This window comes from Rhipicephalus sanguineus, chromosome 5 (genome assembly GCF_013339695.2).
Source record: "Rhipicephalus sanguineus isolate Rsan-2018 chromosome 5, BIME_Rsan_1.4, whole genome shotgun sequence".
NCBI lineage: Eukaryota > Metazoa > Arthropoda > Arachnida > Ixodida > Ixodidae > Rhipicephalus > Rhipicephalus sanguineus.
The window spans coordinates 166446687-166473609 of NC_051180.1; the positions used below are offsets into that span (position 1 = coordinate 166446687).

General features: G+C 46.9%; 1 non-coding gene across 1 annotated transcript; it reads right to left on the bottom strand.

Annotated features, from left to right (window-relative positions):
• Positions 1 to 2795: 2795 nt before the first annotated feature.
• Positions 2796 to 2870, bottom strand: Trnai-aau (transfer RNA isoleucine (anticodon AAU)). The gene has a single exon. It is a non-coding gene; the product is annotated as a tRNA-Ile (tRNA).
• Positions 2871 to 26923: the final 24053 nt, after the last annotated feature.

The following is a 26923-nucleotide window of genomic DNA, read 5'->3' on the forward strand; positions in this document are numbered from 1 at the left end:
GTCAGGGCGATTACAACGGCAATTTTTCCAGTGGCGGCGTTTACGTTATTTTTCTTGCCCTGTCTGATGCCTGATCGCCGTTGTGCGCGTCCGCCTCAACGCGTAGGTTCAAAAACTCATACGCTACCCTACAAGACATATTGCATATCGAGAAATTGTTTCCTTAAAGCGTAGCCTCCGAGACAGCGCGGGTGCACCATTTATTCAGGTGCTAAATTCATACGATTTGAATCGGCGCCATTCCCTCCAGCGGCCGAGGCTCCGAAATTATTCACGGCGCAGTAGTGCAATCACGAAGGCCCCGCTTAAAGTTACGAGCCATCGCACAAGAGAGCGCCACCGTCCGCGCAGTATTCCCTGAGGGCGAACTGAATCGCGCATCGTTCGGCAATTTTTCCCGCGGCGAACGAAAATGTATTGTGCTTATCAGTTACTTTAATATCCTCACGATACGGAAGCAAGCACAAAGCCACACTTGCGGACAACTTTTCTTGGCAATGAAGCGAAGGCTACAGAACCAGCGCGTATATCCTACCGCTAATGTATGTAGTTCCGTAATAGCATCTGTATTTCTACGTGAGATGTAAAAAAATACTCCTTCATTTTCTCCATGCTCTTGGAGACAGGACCAGAGTGTGTTGACGCAGCACACACCAGTGACGTATTTCTTTTACTTTGTACGTCGTCACTTTGCATTTTTGCGCGCGTACCTTTTACGTATACCTCGAGCGCTAAGCGGCGTCCACGTCGATATGCAACGCTGATTGCGCACAGCCATCACTTTCCGCAGCGGTACGAAGCGCGCGCCAAACCGGACTACTTCGCGGAGGAGATGCATGTGCATAAACTCCGCTCCCGTAGCTTTCCCTTCATTGCTAAGAAAAGTTGTCCGCCAGTAAAAAATTGTTACATAGAATATTCTAGTACACTATACATAGAATGAAGGAAGCTTAGGGCGCACTCAATGAAAAAAAATCTCCAGGAACTGCTCCCTATATGAGTGTTAATGCAAGCGAATTGACGAACTTTTTCAGAAAGCCGTGTATGTTCATTGTCTTTCTTAATAACGGATAATGTTCTTGGTAGCGTGTATTTTTTGCAGAGAGGATATTTAGGCAGCGTTTCTTGTTTCTCTGTGTGATTCTGTAGAGAAAGGAGCCATCAACTAGCACATCTGTGGTGGTAATGCGTGACGGCTTCGTTCAGCAACTTGTATGCACTGCTTCCTTCGGCCTAGACAATCAGATACTCCAGGAACTTTCTTTTCTTGAACTGTTCTTTGTAGGCGTACATTGTATAAGTGACAGCTTTCTCATGGTAGAGTGCCTAGTACTCTAAGTCGTTCTCGATCTTCTTGCCACTCCACCACCTGAGGGGTGGGAGGGGATTCTGCATGACTTCCACCAGCCTGGGAGTTCAGCTCCAGGCCATACAGAGGTCAGAGGAGGTGGCCGGCAGGCTCAGCCTGACGGATCACCTTGCTCCATAAAGACTGACGGCAATAAAGAAGTTGTGTTCTCTCTCTTTCTTTCCCCATTTATTCTAAACATACGTGAGCCGTTTGAGACAGCTTACTGCTCTCCCATATTAGAGCACATAACGCTCTAAATCGCCTCTTTGTTTCTAAACACAGATGCCGTGTTTCTAGGGACAGCTAACTACGCACCCACGTAGTGCCCTTAATCGTTGGTCTTTTGTCCTAAACACCCATGTCCCATAGTTCTTACAAGAGCATCAGGGACGGCCTATCTCTCTTCCGTAGTAAATAATATACGCACACTCTTAATTATCTACCTGTTTTCTGAACAGTCAGCTGTGGTAGAGTACTTCAAATCGTCTGCTTCGGAACTTGTCTGAGTGAAGCGCAGAGTATTATTGTGCCTTACTGCGCGAAACTTTTTTGTCTGGCGGCATCGGCAAGGCGTCTGTCATCGTACTGGCGTTCGTTTTGATACGGCCCAACGAAAAGCGAGGGCCTGTTTGTGTACATCCGTTTATCTGTACACTCGCCGGTACCGAGTTTTTCGCGAACTACGCCGCCGCCGCCGCCACTACGACCGATATTTGCAACTCATAGAAGCTTCGCTTGAAAGAAGGTAGGCGTGCAAAGTGCACGGACACAAGAGTGGAGATCAAGACAACACGGCAGGCCCGTAGCCAGGGAGGAGGGGCCCTGACCCCCCCCCCCCGGAAATTTTGATGATGGGGGTGTTTTACCAAAATAAATAATGAAAATAGGTGTTCTTCTCAAAAAGTCAAGGCCTTCAGCAAGTGCCCCCCCCCCCCCCCCCCGAAAAACATTTCTGGCCACGGGCCTGCAACACGGCGTATGTGTTGGCTTGAGCTCTTGTGTCCGCGTTTGAACGCCTAATTTCCTTTATCGTGAACTTATTTGTTGCAACAAAATTGTGCTACGCCCTGCAACTGTTACACATATCACGCGTAAATGTACAAAACACACAAAGTTCTTGCGGTGCATGTGTAGGGTTCTGCTTGGGAACGAACAAACGCAACAAATTTTCTTCGTTCAGTCACGAGTTCTGGAGTAGGGCGTGTCACTTACTATTCAAACAGGCTGCTGGTATACTCGCTTTCTTCCTGAGAACAATCATTCAAATAAGACTGTGCGATTATTTACCTGTTTCGCCGCCACAACAATTCCATAGCTCGACCAAGTGTGCATGGTTTGCTCTGTGAAATTGTGTCTTGGTAATTAAGTTACACGCAAAAAGTTATGTGAAGACATTATAGAGTGCATTACAGGCGATGTGCAAAAGGCAGGATAGAAAAAGGGCATGGCCTGCGCAGGGATCGAACCTACGACCTTCGCGTTATTAGCACGACGCTCTAACCGACTGAGCTAGCGGCCAGAACGAGCGTGCTTATTGGATAAATAAGCTTAACATTTGCGCTCCGTTGTAAGGCCACTACCGACAACACAACATGACTGCAGCGGCCTGTGGTCGGGCACTGCCCGACAAGTTGTTCGTGCCTGATTGACGTGCGCATTATCTCATTGCATTAGGCTCATATCTAAATGAGTAAGTGAACTCCTATTACTTGAGTTTTGTTTTCTTTAGTTAGTTTCACACCGGAAGGGAGCTGGGTAAAGGATTCGGATCGCAAAGGGTTTGTTCGTAATCAAGCCCTGTACTTTGCGACACGCCAATGGCTCTTGTAATTACATGTGGTGACTAAAATGTTACCGCGGAACCACAGTATGAAGCTTTGTATGCACTTGGTTCTGCAAAATATTTTATTGCGATAGCAATTATATGGACAGTCCGGCTGGATTTTGCCGTCGCCGTCGCCGCCGTCATGCACCGTATATGTATGTATATATATATATATATATAGCCCCAAAGAAAAATGCTTCCGAATCGCGGAATCGAACCAGGGACCTCTTGCTCCGCAGCGAGTGGCGCTAGCCACTGCGCCACGAAACGCAGATCCTCCACGTAGGTAACGGCGAGCGTTATATACACACCCTTTACCGCTGGACGGACTCAGAGACGGCTGCGCTTATAAGCGTTTCTTCATTACCAGAGATGGCGTTTAGGAGCGCGACAGGCGCATTTAAAAGTCGTCGGCGAGCTCGCTCGCTTCTTCAGGGAGAACCTTGCCCTTCCGCTGTCTGCTCCCGCGGTTTTCTTGTGCTGAGGGAAGAGGGATGTTTCACGCTTTCACCGTGATGTCCGCGCTCATGTTACGGAGCGTACGAAAGCCACTCGAGCTCAAGGGACGCCGCTAAACGAACAAACAGAAGATGAGCGCGAACTATCAAGTGTCACAGCTCGACACTTGAAGCACGCTAGTTTCCTTCGCTGCTTCGGCCGCCTTTGTAACAGGAGCGCTGTTCAAACTGAGAGTATCCATAGGCGAGCGTCACTTCATATAGCATTAGTTTCTTGCTATCGCATTCATTGCTTCGGCCTTGCGGCGAAACTGTGACTTTTTTAGAGAGGTAAAGAAGACGTCGGTGAGAGCGTCAGCAGATGCATTCTTCTTTCAGCTCATAGTGACACGTTTCCTGTCAAAGAGAGCGAGAGGAAGCACTTCATTAACGTAAGGCTGCTTGATTGCTGGACACTGCGAGTGGATTCCCTCTTCCAGGGCCTTACTGGCTATTGCTGCCCGCCAAGCCTGGTCCCGGCGGGCTGGAACGATTATAGCACCACACTCTATGCTTTGTACCTGCCTGCTCACCAAAGGGCTCAACCGTAATTTATCATCATCATCCAGCCACAGCATCAACAAGTGTACAGCTGCGTAGGTGCGTGTGTTGCCTTACAGACGTGCTGTAGGACCACGCTGCTCGCTAATTGGTGAATTATTGGCGCAGTGCGCCCTAGGACAGGTTACAAACAGCCAATGTCAAGCGACAGACGTTCCTTCCCTCACAGCGCGGTTGAGGTGACCGCCGAGAAGCGAAGCATGGCGAGCGAATTACAAGACCATACTAACGAGGCCTGAGGCATTTCGTTGTCGTTTACACTATTGAATGAATACAAGCTCGCTCCCGAACTGCGGCGTGCCTGCCATCCAACTGTGTAAGAGAGTCGTGTTACGTGGTTTCCGTTGTAACTGTAAGTACTTTTGCGCTGCTAACGTACGTAAATACTATCGCATATAAGTAATAAAAAGTTCACATCCCTACTTAAAATTTCATTTCCCTGCGCAGCGATGTCGGAAGCTCTGCTGAAACGTGCCAGAAAGTCAAGTTGCCGACCGAAACCAGCGACATGAACCTGTGTCTGTATAGGAAAAATCACCTACCTGAGATACGCGAAAGGTACGTGACGTCACGGAAAGAGCGAATGCAATTGGATGAGGCACCTATGCAAAGTTTTCTATGGGTGCGACTGCGACGGCTGTGGGCGGAGCTTGCATTTATTCAGGTTGTAACCGACTATAGCAACGTTAAGCCTCCCCATTTACTCAAATTGTTCGCTCACTGAGGTAACCATGATTCAAGTCATCATCGTACAAAGAAATGCACCTGACAATTTCTATGTCTAAAAGTACTTGCAGAACTGATAAACGCTATCGCGTTGAACTTTAAAGAGATACTGAACAAAAACAGGACAAAAATGACGAAAGCATTGAATTCCCCTCGGAAGACGCGAGTGTTCCGATAAGCAGAGTAGTTTCAAAAAATATGTCATATTTTGAACAGTTGGCTGTAATTTGGAGGATTGTGAGCGCGCGGTGACTGCACGCCAGCGCGTGCTCGACGGCCGTGACATGAAGCGTTCCCCGCGGTAGAAGCGGGGGCACGTTTTCCGGTACTGTCCTTCAGTCACATCCACTCTTCTCACCCGGGATCATTTTTTGCTACCGGAGGGGTCTTGGGTTCATGAACCGCAGTGGGAGGAGCGGGTTGAGAGATGGGGCGGCGGCTGGAATGGTTGGCACGCCCGTTTCTGAAACGTGAAATACCCCCTTCTAGTTCACGGCGCAGCCGCTAGACGCGGGAGTTTGTCAGAAACGCAATAAATTCATTATTTTCTTCTAGTTTCTGCCTGAGAACTGCGGCGTCCTCGCCGTTGGCCCAATGATGGAATGCAGCGCTGCCTCACAACTCAAAACACATTTATTAGTACGAAAACCGATCAAAAGTTAATCTAACAACTCAAAGTCCTCGCGGCCACCCCATATGCCATCAATCGTTCAGCCCTCGCCGCGCCGGCCGTCCACCACACGCGCGCATGCACTCCGCCAGTCCGTCACCAACTCCCCGCGCACTGGGTCGGCTGGCGCTTTTGCACGGCGTCTATGAAAATCGCGCACCCCTACTGCGCAGCACGTGTGGTTATCAGGTGGCGATGCGCGCGATTCCCACAGAACAAGGTTGCGTTAACTAATTTCAACACGCAAGCTTTCAATTGGGCTGAATATCTCGGCGGCAAAAGGTCACTTCCGAATTTCTTTTCTTCCGCTCTCCCCGTTCCCCCAGCAAGCCAGGTGCGACCTGTTTAGCCCTCTGCTCTTCCTCGCTTTCTCTAAATTTCTCTTCTCTACTGAAATAAAATTAATTTATTTTACGGTGAAAAAACCAAGGCAGGACGTATTTACTCGTGCTTTGCATCATGTAGATGTTCAATGCAAGGAAATATTTTGTTTCATATGTTGATGACTACGCACATATAATTAATGTTTTCATTTTGTTGTTGTTGTTTTTGTTTGCACAAAGTGTGTGTGCTGCCAATGCGTGACGGTGAAGAGGCTGGGAAGCCTAGTCAAGCTCTGGTTAGCTTTTCTTCCCATGCCCTCTGCTCTGTGAAGTGGTAAATAAATGAAATGAAATGAAATACAGCTTTATTACAGGATGACAGATTTACCGCATAATTATATAATATTTAACGCAGAAATATGGACTAGTTGGTGGGTGTAGAACTTGTGCACCTTAGCAAGCGCGACGGAACAAACACAGAGAAAAAACACACGTAAACTGGATGGACTAGCCCCCGTCCTGTTTACGTGTCTTTTTCTTTTGTGTTTGTTCCGTCGCTCTTGCTAAGATGCACAAGTATATTATTATTTATTATGTATTATGTGTATTGTTATTTAATGTTATCCGAAAAACATTAATTCGTAAATACATACAAAACCTTTCAATTTACTTATAAAACATTATATAGGGCACCAGTGCAACAGTTCCGATGTTTCTCGTTCTTGCTCTTGTTTGTCTTGCTGTATAGACTTCGCTGCAAAGCAATAAATGAGACAAGTGTTTCGTCGATTTAGTGCTCCTAACATTTCTGTCACTCATGGCTAAAAGCGTTAGGAGTGTGTGAGTGAACAACTTTATTGAACGATCCGGCAAAACAAGGAGAGGGGAATGGGGTGGTGGAGACTCTTGCGTGCATGCGAGCCTCTCAGCCGCGAAGGAAGCCCCTCGCGCTGCGAGGGTGGCATGTCACGTGCTGGACCTTGTCTCTGTGGGTAGGCTTGCTCGTGTCTTTTGCTGCATGTAGGTAGCTAGCTAGAGGACCTCGGCTACCAACATGCAGCAAAAAAGCGTTAGGAAACTTGATTACCATTTTCGTATTCTATGGTTTGAAGAGAGTGGAGGCTCTGAAAATACCCCGCTGTGTTCTTTTTTAAGGTGAAACCTTAGAAGCCTCATCGTATGCAAAAGTGATCGTCGGCATCGGCGGCGTCAACAAGAGTGATGCCATAAATCACCATGTGATGATGTCACCATATCAGGTCATCATGACGTCACAGGTCGCCAAAATTTGTGACATCATGACGTCACCGGGGAGTCACTATGACGTCTCATCACGTGACTTCATATGACGACATCATTACATGACATCGAGGCTTGGTCAAAGGTGGGCCGATCGCGGAGGCATTGCAAAACCATGCGAGGTGGAGAAAGGTTCCAATTCCTGCGATTCCGGAGGCAATGCAAAACCACGTTGGGTGCGGAAAGCTTTCGGGCGGGATCAGTACAATCGACTGGGAATAAAAAGAAGATGGCTTTTGCGTCTAGTCCTCTTAGGAAAATGCACAAGGAACTGTGTGATTTCTTTTTGTATAACTTTAGTGACGGTACTTAGACGACTTGAAGAATCTGATGACGAAAGAGTTCCACGTTGTTGTTACGAATCAACGTGCACCGGGACAGAAAACACCAATGGGTGCTAGAGGGAATTTTAGTATTTCTCAACGCGGCACGGCTGCCTTTATCTGATCCTGGACGCGTGCTCCCTGGCAACTTGCCTCGCAAAAGTGCGGTCACCGTGAGCCAGAAATCCAACTAGCGTGGACAATAACAACGGCAGGAGACGCCTTGCTTGCTTAACCGCCAAGAAAGTGCTGCAGACGAACCGCCGCCATGACTGTCTCCATTGCGCATTAAGCAGCGTGACGGCATTACGTCACATGAAGATGGCTGTTGCGAAAGACCATGCCCGTTTTAATATACACAAATACAGCGGCTGTTTGAAGAAATGTGTCCTAAAATCCTGAAAATAAGGGAACTGCGATATTTGCTCGCCACAGTCACCATTTCTCTTTTTGTGGCCGCATCTTAAGATGTATACTCGGGGACAACTTTCTGTGGCCATGAAGGAAAGCTACAGAGTAACAATGCACGTATCCTACCGCTAATGAATGTAGTTCCACAATTGCGTCCGTATTTTCTGCGTGAGATATGTAAATACTCCTTCATTTTCTACATGTAGCGTTTTGAGACGGAACGCAGCGCACACAAGCGAGATATTTGCATTTCTTTTACTTTATACGTTGTCACCTTGCGTTTTTGCGTGGTTGAAAAAGTCGCGCCTTTTACCCGTACCTTAGACGCTAAGCAGCGTTTGCGTTGAAATGCAATGCCAGCCATCACTTTCCACGGCGTTAAGAGACGCACGCCAAACCGGACTACTTCGCGTAGCAGTACATGTGCAGGCGCTCCGGCCCCGTCTTTCCCTTCATTGCCACAGAAAGTTGTCCCCGAGTATGTATAGATACACTAATTACGACAATAATTAACGTCTCTAATTAAAGAAGATGGCTTTCGCCTTCGAGTCGTTTTAGGTGAATGTATAAGGGACCCTGTGAGTTTTTATTAGTGACGGTGATGATGGTTATGACGGCGAGGAGTCTTGCTTGTGCTATAATCGTTGGTATGCTATGGCGTCTAACAGCCTTGTTGTTTATGGGGTTTAGCGTTCCAAAGCGACTTTGGCTATGATATACGCCGTAGTGGATTGCTCCGGATAATTTCGACCACATTGGGTTCTTAATTAGGGGCAGTGAAATTGCAAAGTACGCGGGCCTCTAGCATTTCGCCTCCATCGAAATGCAATCGCCGCTGCCGGGATCGAACCCACGTCTTTCAAGTCAGCTGCCGAACACCGTAACCACAGGGATATTCCACCACGTCGGCGTCTGACAGACTCGCCAGACTCAATGTAAGAACGTACGTGACGTGCAAAAACAGTTCTCTAGTGGCCCGTGTGAAATAAGATGACTTTCTGTGGCTATAACCAATCTCGCGTACGCACCTCGCAGGCGGAGTAACTGGATGAAGCGCTCTCATTCCACGCAGAGAGATGCACGATGCCCATACATGGAGTCGCGAAGCTCGGTCGAAAATAGAAAGGACGGTGAGCGGCGCACACAGGGGGGTGGCGGGCCTCTCGGTCTCTCGCCTTTGCGACCTTGCTTGAAAACCCCCTCATGGAAGCGATAAAGTTCGAGTTCCTTGACTCGGCATGCCCCTTCCAACGGGTCAGTTGAACGCCTGTATCGACTCGAACACTGCCCAGCGTGCAAATTGCACATGCGGCAGTGAACGGGCAATAAGATGCTGTATAATCTTCTCACGCGTATGGCTGCAGTATCCAATTTATGAGGTTATCGTGCACTCAACTGTTAGCAATCGCTATCGTGATCCTTACCTTCATAGCTCAGGTTACAAAGGAGCAGTCTGAGAACGTGCGTTCTAAATGATGAGAATAAGTGTTCAGGCACTCCATCTCTTGCATCGACAGAGAAAGAACCCATGTCACCGTTGTCATTTTTGTTGCTCCGTGAGATGAATACCGGGTCTCACAGTAAAGCTGCATTAAAGCCCAGTTTTCGTCCTACCCATTTCTGCCATACACCTCGTCTTCATGGGTTCCCGATGCTCTGAGTAGTTCCAGTTAAGAAAGCTTGTCCATCTTTCTTCCTTACGAACCAGAACGTTTTTGATTTTTGTAATACGGACAGTTGTAATAAGCGATTTATCATCATCAATATCATCATCATCATCATCATCATCATTATACTTATGACGGAGGCACCTCCCAGCTATCTGCAACCGCCTCTTTTTTCGCCAACTAACAAGATATTTTACTTGAATCCTTCCATATTTACAGCGCATGAGGACACCACAGAGAAGAAGGCACACAAGACGCATGGAGTGACTGACAACTGTCCCATCATATTGTTTTGTGTATTTTACTAGAAAATTTCCACATTCTACCTCAACACCCCATCTGTGCTGCCCTCCACTGCGCTTGTATTCAGTTGAGCACCCAGTGTGGGGCATTACCTGTTGGACCGTGCAGCACCTATCTGCTCAGCACTCCAACAAAAAATACAGAATTCATGAAATAGAGAGAGAGAGAAAGCAAGTATTTTTCCGAGTTCTAGCGGTGCTTGGGAAGTTGAGCATACTGCCACGCACGTTTATCACTTCATTCGCGTTTCACCCGCAAGAATTGTTAGCAACGCTCGGCGCAGACCGCGCCCCAAAGTTTGGGAAGCTTCGCGATTGTCTGAGAAACGAAGGTGTCGCTATGGTCTGGCACCTCACCACTCGTAAGGGGAAAATCAACAGCAGCGTTCGTCCCGTCAACGAGGCAGTCGGTCCTACATTTCCTTTTGTTGGACAACAAGACCTAGACAAAGAGGCGAGTGACACCCACGAAATTTCCGAGATTTCTTGGGACACTCCCAAGAAATCTTGGAAAGGGTTTGGAATGGAACGAATGAAACGAATCACCTGACGTTGCCCGACCATGTGAAAGAAAGAAGGGTTTTCCTAAGTGTCCACAATTCGGACACTTAGAATGACCGTGGGATAGTAGCTGTCAGACGACTGAAAGGCATCCGCTTGTCGACAAGAAGGAGAGGGGTGGGAAGGGCCTTCAATAAAACTTCAGTTCGGCCTAGTTAGTGCATAATCCTGACCTTAAAGATAAAGAGAGCAAGGCAGAGGAAAGAAGGCGCAAATATACAAGACGTCTCAACGATGAAAGCGCTTGTTTGTGCCGTGTTTTTTCTTCGTGGGGCATCTTGTATGCTTGCACTGTAACTTTAACCTCGGAAAGGGCCTTGCAATTCCTCCTTCTGCCAGGTTTGGAGGCATATGAATCAGTTCGAGCAAGACTGGTCTAAACGAAGTTCGTTAGGGAAGCGTCTGTACTGCAGTGGGCCTATACGTCATGATAACAATACTGATAATTATTCGATAATTTTTGTTATCTTCCCTGGAGGTTCTTCTTGGCCGCGTGCGGCGAGTCGCTCGCGTGGCGCATGGCTGGCTATCCGGCTGCGCATGGTTCAGGAGTGTTGACTTTACGAGCACGTGTGGCCGGCCCAGCTGGCTCTTTCGCAAGCGAGCCGCTGGAGAGAGTGTTTTCGCTACGGTCCGTATTTTCGCGAAACGACCCTCGCGAAAGAAATGTTGGCGCCGTCCAGCCACCAGTGCGCTATAGGTACACACGTACTTTCAAGCTCGCTGGTCATAACGAGATGCGTGTGCTCCCCAGTAAATTACACGAACATTTTTTTGCGCCTTTGGAAGTTCTTCACAGTACGCTAGCTGCCTTACGCGTACCATCTATATATGTCTGTTGCGAATTACTTAATTGTGGTTAGCTTATTCGGGAACAAAGACTCACATGATCCCTATGCATTCGCCTGAGACAAGTCGAAAACGAAAGCCGCCTTCTTTTTTTTTCAGTCGATGTATAGTACGTTCAAGCTGCTCACACTCCCCGCATTCATCCTTCCAGGTACCATTCTCCCTCTTGTAAATTTTGCGCCTCTTCAACCGGAGACTTAAATCACGCCATGTGGGGATGTCCTAAGCACCTTCTTTCCCCTTTCCTGAAGCACCTAATTTCTAATGAGCAGCAGTGAGAGGCGGCCTTGCGCAGCTCCAGGCCCGACATTCAGGCGGCCATCTTGGAGTGGGCTGAGAGGGTAGGGAGGCCTACTTCAAGAAGTTCCTCCTTCCACCTCTATCCTATTGCCCCCTTCCCTTTCTTTATCCTCTTTATTTCCCACTTTCCCTTCCCCTGACGCTGCGCCGTGCTCACTATGGGCTGCAGAATCAAGCGTCATTTACATTAAAGACTACTACTACTACAGGAATAAATAACGCTGTTCATTCATTCACTGATTACGCTGTTGAACAATTTCCTTCAGACAATATGCTAAGATCTGTTGGTTTTTGACCCTACAGATCAAACCATATTAATATCCACCACCTTCTTTTAAAAGCCCCGACGGCGAGACGACTTAGTGCCTGCTATCCTGCAGGGGTCTTTCTGAAATGACGTTCGGATGTCTAACTTTCCATTCCTTAATCTCCGTGACTGCACAAACGTGTACTGCTATGATCTCTTTGTACAAGTGTTTATTGAGTTCGGTTTGAAATATAGAAAGAAAAACTTGCTTAGCGTCTTAGAAGAATGAATGCCGTTCACTAAAGCGTGAAGATTATCCTTCCGCCCTTTGTAACAAGGTCCTGCATTTTTATCTGAATCGAGCAAGTTAATGTCAGTAGAAAAATGGCTCTATGGAAAAATTATACACGAATGGCACAGTAATTAGACATGAACGGTAATTAATTTGCCCTAGTTCAGAGGAAAAGTAAATGTGTGAAAAACCGGCTCCTTTGCATCGCAAATGAAGATATCCGTATGTGCTGAGAAACTGACATGCTCACACCTGTCAAAATGAGTGTAAAATGCTCTCATCAGGAGTATTACTCCCCGAAGTATAGCATTTGCAATATTAGGGTCAGATTTTGAATGATATCCTAAGTTCGATAGGACGAGCATGCTGCGCAGGCGTGGTGACAGAGTGACTGGAGAAATCATGGAGGACCAGAAAATCTCGAACCTAAACAAGCTGCGTCAGTGTGCCCCTGCCATAGCCCTTATAGATAAAGATTTGCGTTTCCTATCGGGGGCTGGATAATTATGGTTCCTTCTCCATATCTGCATAGAATGTGTATCTATCAGGCTCTTCTGCGTTTCCTGCTGCTTTTGTTTTGATATCTGATGTATATTTACCGCGGTGTCCGAACAATAAAACTTCAGTTGTTAGCAAGCGCCTTTCCTCGTGTTCCTTCCTCACTTCCCGTGAAGTTTGTGGTGTTCTTGCCTCGCGATGATCGGTGTAAATTACTTTCTCCTTAACTGGAAATAAAATTAGTCAGACTGACGCCTCTGTTATGCACTCGTATTTATGTGCGCCCATTTCAGCTGAAAGCGCGTTTTCGGTCGGTCGCCTTGCTGGCCCACGCCAACGAGTCGCCTTGGCAGTCTTCAACATTTCTTGAGGGTTATCGAGCCGACGCCTTCTCACTTTGAAGGCACTTCGCTTTTGGACCACGGTGGCGCTTGCCGCGTCTGTCGACGATGCGTCGCTTGGCTTTCCAGTCCATCCCACGTATTTTTTCCTGCTTTTCGTCCCCCAAGATATGTTGTTACCTTGGTGTTATTGCGCGTGCACTTGGGAATGTATCTGTCGCTACCACGCTCGACTGTACGTCGAGAAGCAATATATATCTCCGTCTTTCGCGCGTTCCAGAGTTTCCTTGAACCTCTCCATGTCACCAGGGGTAGCCACCCTTCCAGAAGTGGGGCCAAACCTCCGTGGTGCCCAGCGTTTGCGACACAGGGGAGCCCAGCGACACTACCGCCAGATGCCCGTCGTCGGCGCTGCGCCCACGCCGTAATGAGGGACTCGGTACACCAGCGGTCCCTTTTACCGCTTCAATGTTGTCCGTCTAACAGCTGGGAGAGACAGAGTTGTGTGGCCGGTGAAGTGAACCCTGGTGAAGCCATCATGTGAGATGGCATCCCGTGTGACTGGCTGAGAAAGATTAATGCAAGGAATAAAACGACAAACACGAGAAAAAGACGAGAGACAAGAAGTGCTTGTCTCGTCTTCTTTCTTGTGTTTGTCGTCTTATTCCGTGCGTGAATATGTCTCAGCCACTTATGCGCGTCCAACTAGCCCAACATTTAAATCTTTTGGAACATCCCTTATGGTCTGTGAAAAACGCGGTAGTCGTATTAGACAATCATGATTTTAGCGTGCCCCTTAATCTATAAAATCTGCGGCTAATCCACTCCGTGAAGATGGACGCACAGCGATGCTGTCTACGCGCGAGAGATCCCCCTTGCGACATTCCTTGCAGTGACCCTCCTTGCACTCAGTAGTGGCGGCAACCCTTCGTTGCCGTGTTGCCTCGGCTTCGCGAGCTCGCACTCGGCTACTGACTAGTGATGCAGAACTATCGATGGTACTATCGATACTATCGATAGCTGAGTCACTATCGGACTATCGATGGTGAAAAATACTATCGATAGCGCTATCGATAGTAAGAAATTCGATGGTACTATCGATAGTATAAAATCAACAGCGCGGACTCATTGCAGAATGAACTTGGTTCCCCGCGCGCGTGGTACATAGTGTAGCCGTAGGAGCAAGCTGAAGGCAAGAAAGTTGACATGATTGTGTTCTTCACCAGAGTGCTTTGCTGACACATGATCATAAAGAGAGAGAGAAAAGGTTTATTATGGCAGAAAAGCTGAGAGGTCGGGCTGAATCAATGTTCTCGCCTGCTACTCAGCAGTAGGAAAGGGGAGAGTGGTAGTATAGAGAGTGGAGAGAAGATGCGGATGATGATGATGAAAAAAAAGTGGCGACGAAGTAAGTCCTTGAATGTCCAAAAACATGATCATAAAGTAGATCAAACTGTTCAGCTGTAGCGGAAAGGAAGCCTTTAGATGTGGTGGACTGCGCGGCTTCAAACTGATATTGCATTTTATGATTTCAAAATAAAAAAATATCAGGAAGTTAATTTAAGGTGTACCTGGTTGCTTTTGGATACGAGTTTATTGATGAATATATTCCGCCATTTTCACAGCGGAAAATAATTTTCTCTGCCAAAAATTGCTCATAAATTAAGCGAATCTGGTAGTAGGCTATCGCAAATATTTTGGCAATATGGCCGGCCAGCAACGTCATCAATATTCACACCACTATCGATACGATTGTCACGTGGTTGTGACGGTGGAAAATGCTGCAGCAAGACTGGGAAATACGGAACTCTTTATTTGGGCGAACTTGTGTCCAGAAAATCAAAACTCAAAATACAAGCGATACATGCTGCGCACTGATAGTGGCGGGAGCAGTGGTCAGCCGTTGAGTAATCTGATCATCGGTGGTACGCGTCGTCCTTTATACATCAGTCATCAAGCCTTCCAGTGTTATCGCTGGTGCTCGCGTAAGCTGTCGAATAAACTTGACTATTCGCGTTCGGCGCGTAGTCTTAACAGAATGATATGAAACAATTGTGAAGCTTCTCAAACTTTGCGGCACGGTCTGCGTCAAACGTTGCTAACAGTCTTTGTGGGTGACTGAACACGAATACGTCAAACAAAGATATAAACACGGTGGCAGTAATATCGCTAGTAATATTAACGATGGCACTACCGATTGCACTATCGAACTTTGTCGATAGTAGCACTATCGATAGTTTGTTTACACTATCGATAGTTTCCAAAAAACTATCGATAATCGATAGTCAATTTACCGATAGTTCTGCATCACTACTACTGACACGATGTTCGCCGATTCGATCCCGGCCGCGACGGTCGCATTTCGATGGGGGCGAAATGGTAGGGGCCCGTGTCCTGTGCGATGTCAGCGCACGTTAAAAAATCACAGCATATCCACGGAGTGAATGATGATGAGTGGGCGAAGCTGCGGAGGTTCATCGGTAAACCGTGAATCTTCCGTGAATTCTGCCCAGTACATCACCGACGTGAGATCGGGCGCGTTTATACTAAAGGTTCGATGAGAGTTATGACGACTTGCAGTTCACTTTAATTTTACATGTACGCTGTGAATTTTCATTGTTTAAAAACCATTGCTTTACAAAACATCTGGCGTCTTTCGTTAAGCAGCTGGCGTCTTTCGTTTTGCTTTAGAACATCTGGCGTTCTTCGTTTGCTTTTAGAAAACATCTGGCGTCTTTCGTTGGTATTTCATCAATCAATGGCGTTTTGAAAAATTTTTATTGTTTATTCACGACAGGAGAAATCTCACCAGGCACTACCTTGGAGGTAAACAATGGCTGCTAATGGGAATGAGAGACAGAAGAAGTCGGCTTTTAGCTAACACTTACACTTCTACTTCTACTAACGTTTCTACTGGAACATGCCAATGGCTGCTAATGGGGAATGAGAGACAGAAGAATTCGGCTTTTAGTTAACGCGCACGCTGCGAATTTTTTATTGTTCAACAACGCACAGGAAAATCTCCCACCGGCACCACCTGGAGGTCAAGATCTGGTACTAGCGTTACGACTGGTTACGCACTACGACTACGAGGGACGAACGGGTGCCGCTTTAAGGAGCTTCGCCCCTAAAAACACCAGATGGTCAAATTTCTTGAGCCCTTCACTACGGCGTCTTTCATAATCATATCGGGATCTGGGACGTAAACCCCAGATATTATTGCGACCTCGCAGTTCGGAGTCATCGACTCTACGCTGACGCTTGGCCCCCGCTTCGCGAGCTCGCAACGCTGCGCCTTCGGCATGGCGACGTCTACACGATTGGCTATAGAGATCACGTGATGTCGTGAATCCGCCGCTAGATTTGAAGTTCGCGCTCTAGACCTGATTGGTCAAAGCGAGATGATGTGACCTTCCGGCTCAGCCAATGAATCCGCTAGGAGTTTTCTGGGTATGCCGAATGCTGCTACTACGGGACAGGCTAGACTAAGACAGTTTCGCTGTAAAAGTACATCAGTGTTCTCGCGTTTGGCCCAAACTACCAGTCGCCGTGATTGGTAATAATCGCCCACTCCTCACTTTGAGATTAGTAATATACGCAACTAATGAAACCGACAGACAATTCAGCCAAGGAGAGCACAGGGCCATTATTTGGGGTTTCTTAGCTGTAGTGTAAAGATTCTCTCTTAAATTGAAAGAGGTTAAAGTGGCGACCCTTTCCGTCTGTGGATAGGAACCCACAAACCTTCGAATTACGCTTCTGATGCTCTACGATTTGATTCACGACGGATGTGGGTTCGTACCCACCGACGGAAAGGGGGTTTTTCGTCCACTTTAATCTCTTTCAATTTAGGTGAGAAAATTACACCACAGTCAAGAAATCACAATAATGTCCCGTATGTTTTTCTTGGCTTAATTGTCTGCCGGTTTCATTAGTTGTGTGTAAGACAGTAAACAAGGCCCTCGGACAATTCCCCTTCTTTCGCACTTCGAGATGAGTAGCAGTACGCAGTGGCGTCGCCCGGAATTGGGGAATATAACGTATCATCAACGTTAATGGAGTCGCAGATGCTGGGCGCACGAGTGTTGAGCACAATGCCGCTGGTTAGATCCGAAGTCGCATTACGTTGATGCAGCCCGGTGCGACCCACTCGCATTCGATGTTGTTCGTGCGCATTGAAGGGACTGAGTATTGCTCTATGTACTACGCAGTTTCTCATGCGATATGTGAGGATTCTGCTCCACAGACGGCAAGCTTTTCTTTCTTAAGCTTTACGTTTCAGCTCTGCCTGATTAACTACACAGTTCGACACAGCAACAGTGACTTCCTTCCCGATTTTTCCTTTTGGCTTGATCGTCTCTCTACATAAAGTTGTAAGAAGAAAACTGAGCACGTCGATTTCCCCGAAGTACGTGTACTTTGCCGTATAACTTGTTGATGGCCTAGTGCGTAAGACCTATTTGGAAGTTAGATAGCGAAAATGTGTACGTATTCACATAAGAGGTTACGTAGGAAAAGCTCAGTACCCGCTCTTGTGAGAATGTCTCCTTGTATGTGCTACGTAAACAGTTCCAGGTAACATTTACCTTGTTCCAGAAAAAGTACACGTGCAATCACGCGCAAGGGTTTGAAGGCTTCAGTGTCAGCAAATAATACATATATTCGGCAGCATACATATAGCACAGCCCTGTGATGTCGAGTAGCTTTAATGTTTTGCACTGGTCCGAGACGCGCAAGAATTAACGGTACAATTTCCCTTCAGCCGACATGGCCATGTCCCCCCCCCCCCCCAAAAAAAAATATATAACTGGATCCTTGACTGGACCACTACTGGATAGTTTTTTATATACGAAAACGTTAGTCTTGAGCATCGCTTCTTAGCAAGCGAGCCAGCTAGGCACTGACTTGAAACCGACAGGCGCAATTTTGGAGTGCCTAGAGCAAAACGACCCGTCTTTTTTGTTTTTTTTTCCAGAAGCTGTGCGGTCCCCCAAGTCGAGATGAGCAGCTAGACGTGCTGACAAATGCTCCTCCGAGCAAGGTGATGCTATGAATATGCGAACGAGCCACGCTTCGAGCAATGCTCACTCCCTCAACAAGCATGTTCGAAGAGAGAGTCTGCGTAAATCTTGAAGGCGCTTCGATCGCCAAGTGATGAGTGTCTTTCTCCGAAGAAACACTGGAAAAACTGCGAGGTCTCGGCCCGATGCAGGGAGGCGCAACGTCGACTAACCTCGGTTCAGCAGATGTGTCACTGCCTGCTTCCTCTGCATGATGATTGCTCTTTCTCGCTCTCCGCGTCTTTTTTCTTTATTTAACCTTCGGTGGTGCAACACCGGCAAACAACAAACGCAGCGTTCTTTCCAAGGGCCCGCATCCAATGCCGCCCAAGTCGCGACCTTGTTGCTGCAATGACTTACTTACCACACAGTCCCTCGTCATGGACGCAGTGAAGATGGATATCCGGGTTCTGTGATGCAGGCCATAGTCGTCGTATCACAAGTTTCCCCTTCTTACGTTAAGCCCACGTGGTCTTTTCTTTCTTTCTTTCTTTCTTCTTTCTTTCTTTCTTTCTTTTCTTCTTTTTTCTTTCTTTCTTTCTTTTCTTTTCTTTTCTTTCTTCTTTTTCTTTCTTCTCTTTCTCTTTCTTCTTTTCTCTTTTTTCTTTCCTTTCTTTCTTTCTTTCTTTCTTCTTTCTTTCTTTCTTTCTTACCATCCCCGAGCCAAGCTCTAACCGATGATCTTAAAACTACTCTCAGGGAAACACCTGTTCCTGGACCCAAGTTAAACGAGGATGTTGACGTCAGACACATTTCTCCGTTGCTCATTTCCTCCTCCGTAATTTTATTTGTGGTTTTGTTCTCTATAAGCATGCGTCCCGCGAAGTCGTCGAGAATCAACGGGGTTCCCTTCTTATTTATTGAGCCTCGTCAATAACAAGCTCATTCATGAAAACTAGCAGAAGGATTGATAGGCGGGCTAGTTTCAGTCTGCGCTTGTTTGTGTCCGGCTTTTTGTGTCCCCTTTGTTGCGTTGCCAAATTTCACATATGAAAACTAGTTTGCAAAACAAGTTGCAGATTCGACAGTAGGCTAATAGATTTCTGGTGTGCCTCTATACGGACACGCTGTAATACGACCTAGTACCGGTCGCTGTGTACACAAAATAAATCACTTCATATCTTCATTTACTTTAAAACCCGATGGAATAATATTCGCCCAAATTTCAAGTCCGGTTCAAAATAAATCAGATAGGGAAGTCAAGGAATTATCCTCAAACCATAAATTAACACCATTTGTGCAGGCATCAATGAAAACGTTGGGAAGGTCACCTGTCTCTTACTGCAGTCACATGAGTTTTTATTCATAGCGTTCAGTGTTAACCCCTCCTTCATCATTTCTTTCCTTCGGAGCTGTTTTCGCATGTCCTGCCAATCACAGCACGCATCGCGTGTTGTTATGCTTAAGTCAAAATTTGAAAAGGGCAACTTCATGTACCTGTCACATGCCTCCCTGTTAAAACAGTGTTCTTTTGCAATACATTGTCAACTGATTTCTGTTGTAAGAACTGCAGTGCTGATAGGGAGGCACCCAAGCCCATAGAAACGTCTGCATTGTAGCCGAACTGCCTGTACTATGACGAAGGCTATGCACAGCCGAATCTCGACTAGTACAGATAAATCTCCTTGCCGTATAAGAGATACGGGATCACCCGGACGCACTGATTTCAGGCCTTTGCTGGGTCAGACGTGAGGGGAAAAAAACAACAATGCGGGTCTCTTCTTTGAACGAGAGCGCGAGGCTCATTTCCAGCGTTGATTTTCATTCGTGTTTTTGCTTCATGCAGCCGCCCTCGGAGTCTGGGCCCGGGTTCGGGATCTCAGCAGGCGGAAGGTGCGCAGCCTTCTCAAGAATAGCACCATTGTTCCTCCTGCGCTGTCGGCCGCGCTGCCGGCTGCTTCGGGGAACACTCGTTCTTTTTTTACAGCTTACACGCTTCGCCTGCTTTACACCAGGCCAGGCTGCCCCCCCCCCCCCTTTCTTTCTCGGTCGTTCCCAGCCTGCGTGTGGTGAGAAGAGAGAGTTGATGGTGCTCGAGCACGGCCCCGAAAGCCCGTGAATGACTGTCTGGGCCTGCTGAATAAGTTTCCGGAGCGTTATGCGTGGGAAGGTATTGTGTAGACATGTTTAGCCCGTCCTAATAGTGCTTGCGCCAGTCTTTTTGTTTAGTTTTTTATAGTCATATAGTATAGTCATAGCGGCTATTATGTCGCCACGCCATACGATTAAATAATTTCATTCGTAACCACTTTTAAAACGGCTTTTGAGGCACCGTCGTGATCATTCGTCCTCAATTCATTGCTTGGTTATTGCTTCGTGCTTATGGTTCAGCCATGAGAAGAAATTAGCTGACTTAGTTGCAATAAACATAGTTATTTTCTGGTGACTTATGCTCTCATGTTTTTCGCTGGCGGTTCATCAATCAATCAATCAATCAATCAATCAATCAATCAATCAATCAATCAATCAATCTCAATCAATCAATCAATCAATCAATCCCCACCGTAAGGGTAGCATAATGGATTTAGGCTAGTGAATATCCCTGCCTTTCCTCTATTCCCTCTCTCACCATAAACGATCTGCGATTAGAATACGCCTTTCTAAGTAATGCACTTGTCAACAACCGTGAGATCAAACATGGGAAACATGTTAATCAAATTGCCGTTTAGAAATCAAACTTCTGCCTTAAAAAAATAAATTCTGGGGTTATCAATTCCTGAAGAGAATATGATTACGTGGCGCACCGTAGCGTAGAACTCGACATTAATTTTTGACCACGTGTGGTAATGCAACATGCACGCAATGCACTGTACCCTGGCGCTTCTTGCTTTCCTCAACGATTGGAAGGAGGCCGCTGCTGCCGGGTGTCATACTATGCGCGTATTCACTGAAATAATCCTACCTTATGTTCGCTAAGGAACACTTGAGAAAATACTGGTGTTGGATATAATATGAAAGCTGAGTGGCCAATAACAAAGAGCTCTTATGAACGAAGAGATTGGTGAATTTAGACCCTGGTACTTAATGTGGCGCGATCTCAGAAACATGTATATGAACATTTATACTACAGAAATATGTATACTATGTAGCGTCCTATAGGCCGCTACAGCGTATACTGTTTCTTTCGATAAAGTTCAATTTCTGCTGGTGACAACGAACATGTAATTCGCCATGAAATCCATCCAACACAATGCCGTGTAGCTATGAATATTGTTTCGTTCACAGTTGCCAGTGGCATCTCAAAGGTGTTCATCAATGTGTGCTGTGCAGAAAGACAGAGAGAGAGAGAGAGAACGAAATGAAAGAGAATGTAAGGATGTTAAACAGAAAACATTGCTACCTCTACTGAAATGTTCCGTACGCCATTTACATGATTCCGTATGTTTTCCGGAAGATTACTACCAAATTATACGACAAATAACATAAATATGCGGAATCTCTGTATTGCGCAAGAAAAACATGGAATGATTGGAAAGGCATACGGAAGAATTCAGTATGGAGCCCGCGCTGTAGGTCAGGGGAAAGGGTAATGGTACGAAGAATAGAGGAAACGTAATGGCACGAGGCCGCTGCAGCGAGCGAAACGACTTTCGTGCTGTCTAACGCTTCAACGCAAGCTAAGCAGTGAGAAACGCAGCATGGACAAAGGTATGAGCTACTTGCTAATCCCTCTCAGATAGCGCGCGTGCGACCGCGGCCGGCCGATCAAAGTACGCAATTTCCTCCACAGTGACGCAGCTGTTTCCCTCCCCTCCCCTTCCGGGGACCTCCCCCGTGGGCCTTTAGCGCGACGAAAGACGGCCGCTCTCGGCTGCCCTCGCCCGCTTTCACTCGCGCATACAACGCGCGAGCGATGTTATCGGTTTAAACTTTACCTGGACCCTCACGGCGACAGCGACGTCAGAAATGCCCTGGAGCATCCATGTAATTCTATCGCAATGAATGAAAAACATGGTAGTCACCTGAGAAGCAGGGCGCCACTCTTTTTAACTCTTCTTCACAATCCTATACATGATAGTACTTCACTAATGTTAAGCGTACAGTTCGGCGACCACCGGTGGCACTACGTTTTCTGTACCGAAGTCAAGGCTCACATCCACAGTAAAAAAACTGCTTAGTCTGAACGGCTGCTAAACTATCATTCTTTCGTGCCATGAATGTTTTCAAGTCAATTAAGACACATGCAACACGAAGTTCTGCTACGGTTTATCTATTCACGAGACCAGGGAATACCTTGTGTACATTATCTCGAAGGAACTCCCCTGACCTCGAGCGAAATGACGTAAATACGTGGCACGGCGTAGCCTTATCATATCAGTGTTATGTGGTTCTCTCTACAAAGGCCGGATTTTTATGCGCTAAAGACGGGGTATTTACTATTTAGGCGCATAGAAAACGACCAATCCCACACCTAAAGCTTGTGGCCTGTTTTAATGGTAGGAAACTGAGCGTTAACTGGCAGGTCCCCGAAGAGAGCAACACATTAACCTGCACACTTTGAAGGCTCTGCTGGGCACCCGAGAGGTGCTGTGTATTGCTGTGATTCCTCGTATTGCAGTTAAAATTCGTTCTGTTGCGACGAGCAGGCAATAATATTTATTAGCCAAATGTTTTCTTATTAGTATACGTGTTGACTGAAGCATGTACGATGCTGTTAAAGTTATTGAGAGACGTTAAAATGCGTGCCGCTGCACTGAAGTCATCAAATATTCTAGTAAGGGAAAAAATGCAGACTAAGAAATATTTACAACCCTTTTACGATTCTCATAAATCGTACAAGAGGTTGTAATATTTCTTAGTAACATATGATTAGAACCACTAGGTCGAAGGATACGGCGCCCGCACTCATAAAATATATTACGCCATAGTGTTCGTAGGGAATAAGTTTAGGCTCTCCTGATGCAGGAATATCATTACCGCAGGCGACCGGCCAGCGTTTACCGATACAATGTTTTGTGAATTCGGTCCATGGATTGCACATCTTTATTCCCAGATTACTTGTACGATGAAACACGCGTTCAACATTGACAAAGATGAACTTAACATTTTTGAAATCTGAATGTCGAGCTATAGGTACCTGCGAAACTCACCTGAACAAGCAAACAATTTTTTTCTTATGACAGGTTGCTCAACTGGGCAAAAGTTTTCGGACAAAGTGTAACTGCCGCGCACATGATATGCGTTATCATGCGTTGTGAGGCAGTCGCAGTGCTACGAATCGTGGAGTGTTAACAACTTTAGGGGCGAATTTTTTTTTTGTATCGCTATGACCTTTTTCTTCGAAAGTTTTTTTTTTTTGATCACAAATTGAAACAAAGCAGTATTCCTACTTACGTTTGTTTCGGTAAAAAGTCTTAAATATGAATTTCATTTTACCAAAGCCAAAGGTATACACTGTATTGCCTAAGACGCGAGTTTGTTACTAGTGCGGTGACGTAGCGTCATTCTGCTACGCACCTTAAAAGGACGCTAGCATCGAAGCACAAGGATCGCCAGGTTCTTGGCCCCGGTATAGACACATTCACTCGCGCTAATTGTGATACCGGACAATGGTGTCTGTAGGAATGCAGCTGCTTTGATGAAAAGTCGCACTCACCGACACTACGATATCAAGAAACATTGTTTGTCACTCGCCGCTACTATTTTTCGCTATTGCTTTGTAAACAGTTTGAAATCACATACATCAAGCCTAAGCGCATGACGTCGGCCGCCCCGCGTCCTTGGCGCAGCCGCGGGCCATTAAGTGCTGCCCGATACGGCTTTGTGTGAATGCCCCGATGCATGAGCGACCCCATTGTGTTTGACCCCAGGCTTGGCATTGTGCGACGTTGTTTTCATGTTCGCGTTGCGGGAAGCCTGGACCTTAATCGAACACTATCTCTGCATTTGGATCAGGCCCAGTTCGAACCGGAAAATGCTGATGCCGCAAAAGATCTAAGTTGCTCTCGATACAATAGGGCACCCCGATTAGCATAAACCAACTTGAAGGCCAAGCGTTCTCTCGGGGCCGTGCATGAGATTTCCCGACTCGAATGCATGTGTGACGCCGCTGCGGCTCAGTGGTTACGGTGCTTGGCTACTGACTCTATAAAGGCGCGAGTTCGACCACGAACGCGGCGGTCGCATTTTGATGAAGGCGAGTATCTAGACGCCTGTGCGCGGTGTAAGCGCAGTTAATGCATCCCAAGTGATCTAAATTACCTGGACCACTCCTCCACGGCGTCTCTCATGACCTGAGATCGCTTTAGGGTCGTTAAACCCATAAACCACCAAACCGATCGAATGCATGTGAGGAGCAAAGATACAGTTCAAAGAGCAGATGAACCGATATGAATAAATTGGTTTCATTTTAGGGAAAACCCAAATCATACCAATTTTTGAAAACAAAAGTACGTTGATAGCCGAAATCCCTTTTGTCAGAATGATTGAAAACTGGCACGTTCAATAAAATGAAGCACAAATTAAAACAACGTGCAACCCTATCCCAAAAGAGATATCTCGCATTTGTGTAAACGACGCCTGTTCATTCGATTATGCTTGACCAATTCACACACTAATTAAACAACAATATTCTTCTGAAGAAGTTTGTTGCAAGAAACCAAAATGGTCGGCCTGAGTCATATGCATTGGCCTGCTACTCTACACGGTAAAAAATAGAGGAAGAATATGAATGAAGTTGAAGTTTTTCAATAATCCTGCTCAATAGTACATTTCAGAGTAGGGTATAACAACGAATTCATCTGTTTGAAGGGTCTGCGTGCAGTTTACAATGTTTCTTGCACTATCCATGAGTTATTCACCTGAAGCTTGTTGCTTAAGCTTCTTGAAGTTTTCCGACTTAAAGGGCCCCAAAACCCCTGAAATGCAAAGAACGAGCGTGTATCTCTCCTGGCCTTTCCCGTCTTTTAGGTACCATTCGTGACTTCAGCAGCCCGTTCACGTGACGTCATGAGGAAATAACCTCTTCATTGGTCCATATACGAGGGATATCAGTAGTGAATGTCTTCTACCCTACTTCGCCACGCAGTCGCACGCCCGTTCTTCCTTGTGTAGTAACGACTATCGTGCGCGATCAGCCAATTTCGCTTGTTTTCGTACGTTTTCGGCGGCCGCAAGCGGAGATCACAGCGTGTAGTCGAAAAGCGCGAAATTCTCATAGGCTCAAAGCTTAGTGCTCACATTGTCCACGTGTTTTCTCGGAAATAATTGGCGAGGAGGAGGTAGGGCCTGCAGGAAGGGTAGCGAAGGCGAGAAAGAAACCACTCTCTATCTATGAAGTCGGAGTGCTGTGGGGGCCCTTTAATGCAGTTTTCGCAAACACGCGCATCAGATGTTCACGGGAAAATGTTTCGTTTGGTTCGGGTACGGGTCTGGCGCGCTTCATTTCCGCCCGGTTCAGTTCCGGTTTGGAGAAATAAAAAAAAAATGCATATGACGGTTCGCGAACCGGTTCGCAACACTAAACCACTTTGCGGACCGCTTCAACAGTGTAAACTATCTACAACTCGCTGCAAATCTCTATTTACTTAAGTGTGCTAAGCTTAAACACTGAAAGTAGCAGTGCTTAGGTTCAGTTCACTCGAAAGTTGGCCAGGACTTTTATTTGGTATCTCTCGGTCAATTTCCAATCAGGTCAATAAATCAAGTTTATTCAGGTCTTAGTATAAAACACCATACAGATAGTTAAATTTGGGTCGATGGAGGTGATCCCGAGGTTCGGACGATCGTGGCGACACGTTGAAGGACTGGACAGGCCCGGTTGCTCAGATCCTGGCGAACTTGAGTTTATTTACACTCTTTTACACTTTTATGACAAAACAAAGGCCGGGGCGGCCACTGAACAGCTCTCGCGACAACAACTGGGCTGGGCCCGCACCCAGCGTTCAGCTCTAAGAGAATATCTCTAGTACTTCGTCCCTGGATCTCTCTTGTGGTTATTAGGAAGGGGAAAAAGGCACCTAATTTCTGTCTGCCTATAGGCGACACGCGCAGTGCCATGTAGGGGTGGGGGGTAAGGAGGAATAAAAGAAAAGTAGGAAAAATAGAGAAAGAAGTGAGAGAGGCACATCCATCAACGAAGAGAGAAAGGAGAGGAAAGATGGGGGAAACGGTCACGGGAGTTCAGGGACGGGTCCACGAAAACACAGCCAGAGGCACGGTGCACAACATCGGCGAAGCGGCGGAGGCCCCGTCGATGAGGCGCAGGCATAGCAGGTGTTATGATCGGCCTGCCTGGCTTGGCGCCGCTTTGACGCGTGAGACGTTGCGGCTAAGACTACCCTGATTTCTTCCGGGTCAGCGGTTCCAGAGATGCCCCAAGAGCGGCGACAACACGAAGGTCGTTCGTCTAATATTCTCAGGTTGTCTGCGCCCCTCGTAAAACCCGTTGGCACGCCTGACCGACTGACAGATAGGAAGAGTTTTTGGCCGTCGAGGCGGCGCTTTGTGTCGTCAAGGTGCCCCGGACAAAGGACCCAGCGTCTGGGAACCGTCTGCGGATGCATTTCCCACGTTCTCCGTGGCGCCTTGTTGCCGCTGTTTCCACAATTCGTGGTCTGCCTCGCGCAAACCATCATTGCAACAGACTACGAAATTGACTTCCACGTAAGACTCAACGTCTTCGTGCTGTGCCGTGTGTGCACGGTGGGCAGTGTTTTCCCTCGCCATGGGATGACTGGATGTGCCTCTTCTCCTTCGTGGGTTGGGAAGGAGGCGGGCGTTTCACCTTCCCCTTTTGGGGCGGAGGTGAAGATGGAAATTTTCACTGGACTGTCCTGGCCCCATTGTTTTTTCCTACAGGGAACCCTGGAGGCCAGCATA